The sequence below is a fragment of the Micromesistius poutassou genome, assembly GCF_964030765.1.
Source record: "Micromesistius poutassou genome assembly, chromosome: 3".
NCBI lineage: Eukaryota > Metazoa > Chordata > Actinopteri > Gadiformes > Gadidae > Micromesistius > Micromesistius poutassou.
The window spans coordinates 10,444,126-10,454,182 of NC_140273.1; the positions used below are offsets into that span (position 1 = coordinate 10,444,126).

General features: G+C 43.5%; 1 pseudogene across 1 annotated transcript in view; it reads right to left on the reverse strand.

The window, feature by feature from the left end:
* The window catches only part of LOC311340574, a 9,151-nt pseudogene extending 2,573 nt beyond the window's left edge, over nucleotides 1–6,578 (reverse strand). The window contains exon 1 of the transcript in view: nucleotides 6,501–6,578. The product of the transcript in view is annotated as an uncharacterized misc_RNA (transcript). The remainder of the gene's footprint in view (nucleotides 1–6,500) is intronic.
* Nucleotides 6,579–10,057: the final 3,479 nt, after the last annotated feature.

Here is a 10,057-nt window from a genome sequence, read left to right on the forward strand (position 1 = left end):
GGGTGGGTTCAGAGGGCCTGAATGCAATCCCTCATTATTAGTATGTATCAGAGGAGACCGGTCCATAGAGCCACAGCAGGATTCTCCTCCTATAGTTTGAGAGGCAAGCGGGATTCAAAACATAAAAATAATATATAAAATAATCATAATCGGTTGAATCAAGACATAACCAGATCTCAGTATTATTTATAAAATATTCTTTCTCTCTTTGGATCTTTCCATTATCTGATGCTGACCAAAGTGCTTCCACAGCGCCCCCCGCAGGGCAGGCAAGAGGGGAAAGGGCAGTCTGTGTGATGGTTGGGGACAAATGAGAATGAGATCTCTTTAGAGATCTCACACACACACACACACACACACACACACACACACACACACACACACACACACACACACACACACACACACACACAGAAACACATATTCAAATATTACCTACAAGTGCACATGCACATATATCATACACATCATGTACAACAAATCCTGTGAAAAATACACACAAACACACAGACACACATACAGACACACAAACATCCATAAAAACACAACACGTATGGCCACGCCTCCTCACATACACACACTAGTTGTTGACAGTTTGCTCTTTGGTGGATGGCACTCATTAAGTGTTGGTGTCTATTTATAGAAGTCAGCATCAGCAGCCTCAGCAGCAGATGCTGGTCCTACTACCGGAAGCCTCCTAGGCTACGCTTCCTCCATGATAACTCCACCTACATCCACAGTGAGCTTTAGTCAACACACTGCATCGCTAAGGGTTAGATTAACTAATTTATTCTTGAAATGAATTTAGCTGTGTAAATATATGTGCATGCTTGTAGTCCATTCTACATATGTAGATTAATATGTCAAGAGTATGTAGATATTTCATTGAATAATAATAACTTTGTACCAAACAATGTCTATACAAACTCATTTTTGTGTTCTAACAATAGATTCCTAGAAAAAGATTTGTTTGTTACAAAATCCCCCTGGAACTGACGGGTTCCTCAGAGTTGTCCTCCTCCTCCTCCTCCTCCTCCTCCTCCTCCTCCTCGCGTCAAAAGCCCAGCCACAAAGGCACTAGCTGTGTCAGCAGTAATCCCTTTAGTGCCTGTGTGTGTGTGTGTGTGTGTGTGTGTGTGTGTGTTCCTGCGTGTGTGCATGTTTGCTTGTGTGTGTGTGTGTGTGTGTGTGTGTGAGAGTGACTTTCTGCCTGTCAAAGACCAGTATGTGAAGACATTCTTTTCAGAGTGCCTCTATTGAAATCGTTGAATTGTCCCCCATCTTCTGTCTGTGCCCTGTTATTCCCTTCTGGTTGAAACACAGCATCAGATGCAGAGTTCTTTATTAACCTCCTAGGAAATGGTTTCTTTGCACAAACAAATTTTTTTCCCCAAAAAAAGGGAATGGTGTGGAAACATTGTCGGCTCCACTTGTATGAGCCGGAGGAGGATGGTGGGAGGAGAATCGATATAGAGGTGTAGTTTAAGTGGGGTGCTTCTGGATGGCTTCGGCCAGGTCACGTTTTCAGCACGAGGCCAGACCCACACAGTCAGACCCACGTGGCCAGTGAAAATATGGATTCTGGAGTGGACGTGGATAAGGGCCAGGGTTAGAGCGATGGCGGGGTCTGTTGAAAAACGAGAGTGGAGCCTTGCTGCGTTTTTTGAGTTTTTTTTTTTTTTATGGACAAGGAACACTGCGATGGTTTCTACCCGGAGCCTCAATGCCTCTGATGTCGGCCTGAAAGCTCCCTTGTTGCGTTATAAATTGTCTGACTCATTGGGACCTATTGTCCTGGCGCTTTTGTCCATGCTTTATAATTGTGTTGAGTACTTGGAAGTCTGAATTTATGCCTGCCAGGGCGGCTTTCTGAGTGTCCAATGAGTGAACAAAAAGCTTTTTGATCGCCCAATGGGGGACGAGGCTGTGTCTGACGTCCGTGGCCGTGATGACAAGGTCTCTCTTTAATCACCGGCCTTCATCCTCTCTTCTTCCCTTCCTCCTACTTTCTCATATTTTCCCTTCTTTTTCTTTCAGCCTCTCACTGAACACTCTCTACAGTATTTATCCCCTTCTACCCCCTGATCTCGCTCCCCTCCTTCCCTCTGACCTCCAGATTCTTCCTTCACCTCATCTTAGATTCCAGTCTTCCTTTGTTTCTATTTTCCCTTCTACCTTTCTTTTATCTATTCCTTTGTACCTTCCATCCTTCCTCCTTTCCTCCATTTCCTCCCTTCTCTCTTCCGTGTCAACTACATCAGCTACTACAGCTGCGTTCTTCTGACCGACGGCCGTGCAAAGTGCTTTACAATTTGACTCTCACATTTGCCCATTCATACACACATTTTGAGTTGAAATAATTTAATCTTCCCTCCCTCCAGCTCCCTCCCTCCCTTTGTCCCCTCCCCTTCCTGGAATTGCTGAGTGGCTTTTGATTGAGGAAAACAATAGAGTGGGTGGCACACGGTGTCTTAACATGTCTCAAGTGAAGGCATTTTAAGACCAGGGGTAAGGTAGGGTGGGGGGAAGGGGTGTGGGAGATGGGGGGTGACCACATGATAGGCTACACTACACCTCACAGCCCAACGCTTGTCTGGTGGGCTGCTCTATCTCCCACCTCGCCCCCTGCTCTATCTCGTTTATCATATTGCATTTCCGCAGCCATGGTTGAGAACACCTGCACTCTCTATCTTCCAGGGCGTCTCTGTAGCCTGTTTGGCACATACTTGGACTGGTGATGGAGAGGAATGGTGAAGGAGTACGAAGAAACAGGGGGGACAGTGTGGATAAACCTTTTAGTACACTATGGGCCAGGAGGACCCAAAGCGGTTTGTGATCCAGTTGGAGTTTGTTAATGGAAAGGATCCCCAGTGCTCAGAGCTTGCTTAGTGTCCAGTCGGGGCCCATGGACACACTGAAATAGTCTTTTGGGGTCCTAAGGTAGACAAGTTGAAGAAGCCCTAGTTTAGAGAATTACTGGAAATCAGGAAATAAGAATTCAGGAAATAAGTAGATTGTTTTGTCCGCTTTTCCTGCAAATCATTATAGCGTAGGTAAAGGTTCGGGCATCTCGCTCAAGGAGGTTTGGGTAGACTGTGGACATTGAGCTTTGGGGCCAAGAACCTTTCTGAACTAACATTTTGGCTCCAACCCAGAACTCTTTGGCTGACACTGAAACATGCTAACCCCTTGACTGTCCTACACCTAATCAGAACCTTACATCAAATCTATTTTTAAAGCATGGTGTGACCACACACCAACATAAAAGGACATGAAATGGAGGAGATAGTCAATCCCATAGTAACTCTGACAATTCTACCAGACCCATAAGATCAGATGTCCCATCATAAGACACCTCAAAATGAAATTGTGAGATGGCGACGACTCAAGTACTACATAATACTCTGTTTCACTGAAGTGACGCACCGATTTGGCAATTTGCATCAGCTGAAGGGCCAAGTTGACAAAGCCAATCACAACGGCTCCCTTAATGAGGTATTCATTTAACAGCCAAGGAAATGAGTCAACCAAACAATCAAATCAACACAATATTAACAATCAAAGGAACCCCATCTCCCCGTGTCTGGTCTGACAGCAGAATGGAATAAGCCAGACAGCACATGGCATGCATTAGTTCCACCACCACTGATTGAAATTTGAAAGGTTTGGGGCCATTCATGATGTGAGAGAGCTATGCTTGTGCGGGTCCACAGTGTAAGCAGAGTGATAAATTAGCTTGGATGGTTTTCAGAGAAGTGTGTGTTTGGGTTGCTTCTGTGTGCATTTGTGTAAGTGTCTGTCTGCCAGAGATTTTCTATTTATCTTTGGTTAATCAACAGAGTCCATGCCACATTGGGTTTGTTATCTGTGTGAAGAGCAGTGCAAAGAGAGAGACTTCTGCGATGGAGCAGCAGGAGGAGACCTGTGGAACTGATGAAAAGAAAAACCCTCTCCATAATTATTTTATAACTAAAGCTCCACTGAGCTTGGACGATTCTGTGATTGTTTAAAGCAGACAGCTTTGTCAGACGTTGAGAGGTGTTTCATTTTGCTGAGCAGATGTCAAATGATATAGTGGTGGGCGGTACTGTCACCCTGGGCTAGCGGACTGTGAACTATGTTGATGAACACTACAGGACACAGAGGACAAATTCCCCCAGAAATACAAGCGCTCTCTGTAGTCATTGTAGGGCTTGGCAATAATGCGATAGTGTAATTCATTTTCTGCTGTCTTTGAGTGGTGATGTATAAGTATGAAAATTTGATATTGATTGATGATGAGATGAATAATGACGAGAATATCTGGCCTTAAAATGATCTGTATATGAGATACCTTAAATATCCATTATTCTTCAATGTAATGACCCTCAGTTTGACTGTTTCAAATATATTTTGAATACACAAGCACATAGGGATATTTAAAGATATCATGTCAAACTCTGATAATGATAATACATTTTTTATGTATCACAGAAAATATTGTTGCAACTCGTTCTAAAAGTGGAAACTGTTCCCCTTGTGGATTTTTTTTTCTCCTTTAGTCAGCAGTTTAAGAATAATTACAGTCCCAGATAAAATAACATGCTGTTGATCTGATCATAAATGTGTGTTCCACAGCAGAAAATATAGGACAGTAGCAGAATACAAACAGATACATTCATAATAACACAGAATAGAAGATATAATCCTTGCATTACACAAATTCACTGTTGAGGTGAAAGTGGTACAGCTCAGTCTGACAGTGACAGACCTGACGGTGAATTCAGACCTTCAGGGGCCTGACGGGGTAAGGGCGTGGTTCTCCAGGATGCCTCCAGTTTATGCTATGGACAAAGTAGCTTTTGGCGAGGAACTGAGCACCGTTGCACTATCCTTGGCAGCCCATTAATGGGAAAGATTCATAATGGTGGCAAATATATATAGCCTATATATATTGTGTTTCCTGTGATTCCAAATACAAGTTTCTCCAAAAAATGTTTTTGAGAAAGTCGGTGGTGTACAACACATGGGGGTACTCAATACAAAAATATGTAATATCCCCACAAAAGTGGACATGAAAGAGCACAATTGTCAAAGAGCAATGACCGAATGAAGATAGGATGGCGGAGGAAAGAAGGTCTGGTGGCCACTGGGAGCCTGGGCAGTAAATGTCAGCCACGCTTGTTTGAAATACCACAAAAAAGGCAGCGAGTGAATGGAGGAGTCAGAGGATGGATGGATGGGTGGGTTTAAAACCAAGGAGGGTTAGTGAGGTGAATGAGGGACGGAGATGTTTGGGGGGGGGGGGGGGGCTGGGCTGAGAAGGATGGGGGTCACAGTAGGAGGCAAAGGAGAAAGCGGAGGGAAGGTTGAGAGCAGGAGAGGGTTACCAGATAATCAGCACCAGGGTGAGAGAGTAAAGGAGGCGGCACGCAAAGAGACATGAAGTGGGAGAATGAAAAATGGAGAGGAGTTTTGATGGAAAGGATGGAGGGGTTGAGGGGGGGAGGGGGCATGGAGTAAGAAAAATGTGACAGCCAAAGGGAGGGAGGGAGGAGAGAGAGAGAGAGAGAGAGAGAGAGAGAGAGAGAGAGAGAGAGAGAGAGAGAGAGATGGAAGAATGGATAGCTGGTGTTGTGGGCTGCAGGGAGAAGCTTGGTTTGGGGGAGTGTATAATGTGTGTGTTCGTGTGTGTGTGTGTGTGTGTGTGTGTGTGTGTGTGTTGGAATGTGTATCTCTTTTGTCTTTGTGTGTATTGGATGTCTGTATATGTGTATCCTTGTGTGTTTGTGTGTGAGTGTGTGCACTTGTGCGTGTATCGGAGCATAACCATGCATGTTCTGTATGTGAAATGTCCATAAATCATCCTGGCATCATTGCTACAGCCCAGTCTCCAGGAGCACAGCCAGACACACGCACGCATGCATGCACGCAAGCACACACACACACACACACACACACACACACACACACACAAATATTTAAGAGACACACAGTCTCTCACACACACACACACACACACACACACACACACACACACACACACACACACACATAGCTAAGAGACAAACAATGTCACACACACACACACACACACACACACACACACACACAAAGATATGCATAGACACACATCACACAAAAGATGTGTTTGAGTTTGTGTGATACACATTCACACAAACACACACATATACACACACACAAATACATAGGACACACCCACACACACACACACACACATGCACACAAACACTCACACATACAAACACGTTACTGACACACACTCCCCCCCACACACACACACACACACACACACATTATACAGTCCTCCTACTTCTGCCATTCAAATCCCCCTCAAACAGATACACATGTACACACGCACACACACACTCACACAAATACATAAAAGACAAACACACACACACACACACACACACACACACACACACACACATCTTGGCACGTGGGTGGGGTTCCAGCTCCTTGAAGTGTATAATCAGCCAATAGAATCGCTAGTTCACCGGCTCCGGCAGCAGGAATGTTCTGTGTTGCGTGGTTGTGATCAGAGATCCCAGGGCGGCCAGCTGCATGTTCTCCATAGTGAGATTAAACAGAGCTGGAGCCCCTCCTGGTCTTATCTGGCGTCCTTGACCTCTGGCTAGGTGTGTTGTAGAAGGAAGGAACAGATAGTAACAGCCCAGATACGGTCACTATCGGCTGCAACACACTTGTAAGATATTGTTAGGTGATTACAACAGCTTAGCCCTCCTGTGCAGTGTGTTTTGCTCGCCCGCCCTCGGCAGTGGGATGTACATGGTATAGATTTGGTCACAGGGACTCTGTTTACATTTATTAATTTAGCATACCCCATTATCCAAAGTGACTTGACTAGTGAGGCTGAGAACAATCGCATAGCAGCAACAGCGCAGCCACAAAAATAATTCAAGCACCAAAGACGCATTTCCCAAATACAACTGAACAGTGTGCAGAGTAGCTAAAGGAATCGGAACAAAGGATTTTGTTGTAAGGCATGGTAGTTACACCGTAAGATTTCACATTACTACTACTTGCACATTAATCTCTCATATATTATTTAATATTCTGCAGTATCCACCCCATGCAGCTGAATGATGTTGTTGGCTGTGGTAAATACTTAATATATGTACGTACTTGCTCTTGTACTTACTTTCTATTTTATATGCAGAGTATACCATTATCATAAAATATAGGTTTTATGTAGCTACACTCAAAGTCACGTTTGGATCACCTTATGCTAATTTGAGTTGGTAAATTGTCTTGTCTCAGTTCAATCCTGTGTTTAGCTGCTGTACCTGACATTAATATACTAAGTTGAACTTGTACATTTGAACAAAATGTGTTTGAAACTCAGCAGATCAGATGGTACATCTTTCGGAACCTATTCAGAAGTCAAACCTAGACTGGTAGTCATTTTGATTGACATATTCTTTCCTCTTCTCCAAAGCAATGTCCCAGTACCACAGTGGGTTTCCACAGAGAGACACAGGTCTCTCAAGGCTGAATCATACTCCACTATTAATGCCGCTGTGTGCAACATCTAGACGGAGACATCTAGACGACATGAATGTGAGGACAGCTTTGTCGGGCCTGTTGTTTCTTTCACGCTCTTCCGGTCATAGATAATGGTGAGTGTTTGACTCATCATTCCAGGACGGAGCATATGTGTGGGCTGAGAGGTCAGAAGAGGGCGAGCTGTTTTGGCTGTAATGAGGCTGTTCTCTTGTTTACCCTGTCTGCATGGATAGGGGACATAATGTGGACAGAATATCAGTGGCTTAAGAGGATAGATGGTTGCCTGGTGCTTCTGGAAGGGAAAGAGTGTGTGTGTGTGTGTGTGTGTGGGTGTGTGTGCAGACAAGCGCGAGTATCGGCTGGACACACAGATGCCAGTGTGTCTGATGGATTGTAAATATGAAAGGCGACAGAGATATGTGGACATTTAATAGCCCACTGAGACGACTGAATAAACAGATTTCAGCTTCCCTGCCAACAGCCTCAGATATAGATGGATGGATAAGTAGATGGATGGATGGATGGATGGGTGGGTAGCTGTGTTGTCTGTAGGCAAGGGTGCACTGGGCTCTGGAAGCAGATGGCCGGGGAGGGACAGACAGGCTACTGCAGGTCCTGCATGGGCGGGCACCCTGCCTGCAAGCTGCTCCAAGGAACACACAAACACAGCCTCTGGATAGGGACTCATAAGGAGAGAGGGAGGACGGATAAACGCTGCTTGGTATATATATACTGTATAGTATGATCACAGCCCATACAAATAAGTAAAAAATATAAAATGCTATATACTATATATATATATATATATATATATATAGTATATAGCACATATATATATACACTCGGCGGACCCACTCCCGAGGGGGACACGGACCAGCATTTCGCCGTTTGTGTCACTCATTTCCTGGGGCTAGAGTTTGGCTGCGCGTGTGTGTGTGTGTGTGTGTGTGTGTGTGTTGGTCCGGCGGGGCTGGAGTCCGCAGACCCGCTCCCGATGGGGACACGGACCAGCAGTTTGCCGTGCAGAGTGCAATGTGCATGTGGGTCTGGCGGGGCTGGATCAAGATCTCACAAATCAAACTAGAGATCTCGCAAATCAAAGTCAAGATCTCGCAAAATAAAGTCAAGATCTCGCAAAATTATAGTCAGTGTTTGTCCCCAGTACATGTTTAGTTTTTTTCTGTCTTTTTTTTTTTTCCTTCATGTCACTTCTGCGGCTCTGTAAAAATGCACCATAAAGGGCATTTTTTATTTTGTTTATACTCTTATCAACATGGGTTTAGACAAAACATGCATGGTTTATGCAGATGTATGTATTTTATTTCTTGGAAATCAAGTACAAAGAACAAAAACAATTTGTGTGTCCAACCCTTTTTCCAAAAACAACGGAAACAATCCAAGGACCAACACAAGTGAAGCATTTACCGATCAGCTCAAATCACAACTCAAATCACATCCATTTTTTTCATCAAAAAAAAAAGCTCACAAATGTCATTCAGTTAGACAACTCCAACCAAAGCAACTGTTAATCAACCGTAGCACATACTTTTCATTCATTATTGATTGGGATTTATTTAAGGAGTTTTGCACCCACAGAAACAAGTTGATAAATGCGTCATTGGGACCAATAAATTGAGCCAAAACAACAATTAATAACAATTTAAAAAATAGATAACCACAGGGGCCGATACAGTTTGAAGGTTTCCCTCACTAGCTCAGCCCGTAGGTCCAGCTACCCCAGACAGCGCTGTCACAAAGGCTAGGTTTCAAGAAATCCTAGTTTTCACACTGAACTGTTTTGACATGTAGAGACTCAGGCTGTAATCGTTGCACTCCCTAACGCTCGGGTTATGCCGTTTAGAGACTTTAGAGACATTATTTTTCTGAACGGCATAATCCGGCATTATATTCTTTTTTCATTTAATCGTGAATATTTTAAACTAAAATGACATGGGGATTTGTGAATAATGACACGTAAGTATGTGTCATTGTAATAAGTATAATAAGTACAGGACTACTCTTATATGCGCAAACATAAAAAATCAAACCCAGCGACAGGGTGAGCCCACTCTCCAGTGAGAGACAGACTGGTTATTATCCGTTATTATTACCGAGATCACTGAAACGGGCTACAAGTATATGGTATATAAGTGTAGCCTGTCTTCACTGGGAGTCGAGGCAATTTAATGAGGAATTATGTTAAATGCAGGCCAGGCATTCATTCTCTCCGTGACTGAACATAATGATGCCACATCTTGTCCACAATCCGTCTTGTGCACAATAGTGTTGCGTCAAATTAATTTGTGGCATTAAAACAAATTTGCGTTAACAACGCTATTATCGCGATTATCACCCATCGCTTATATATATATATATAATACAAATATAATCAATCATAAATATAATGCAAAATATATACACTCAATCATACATATGAATCAAAAATTTTACTCAAATTGTTAAAGACCGGGTAAACCAAATTCAGTATTTTTCTTCTTATCATATTAATTAGGCCTTAAATGTGTCC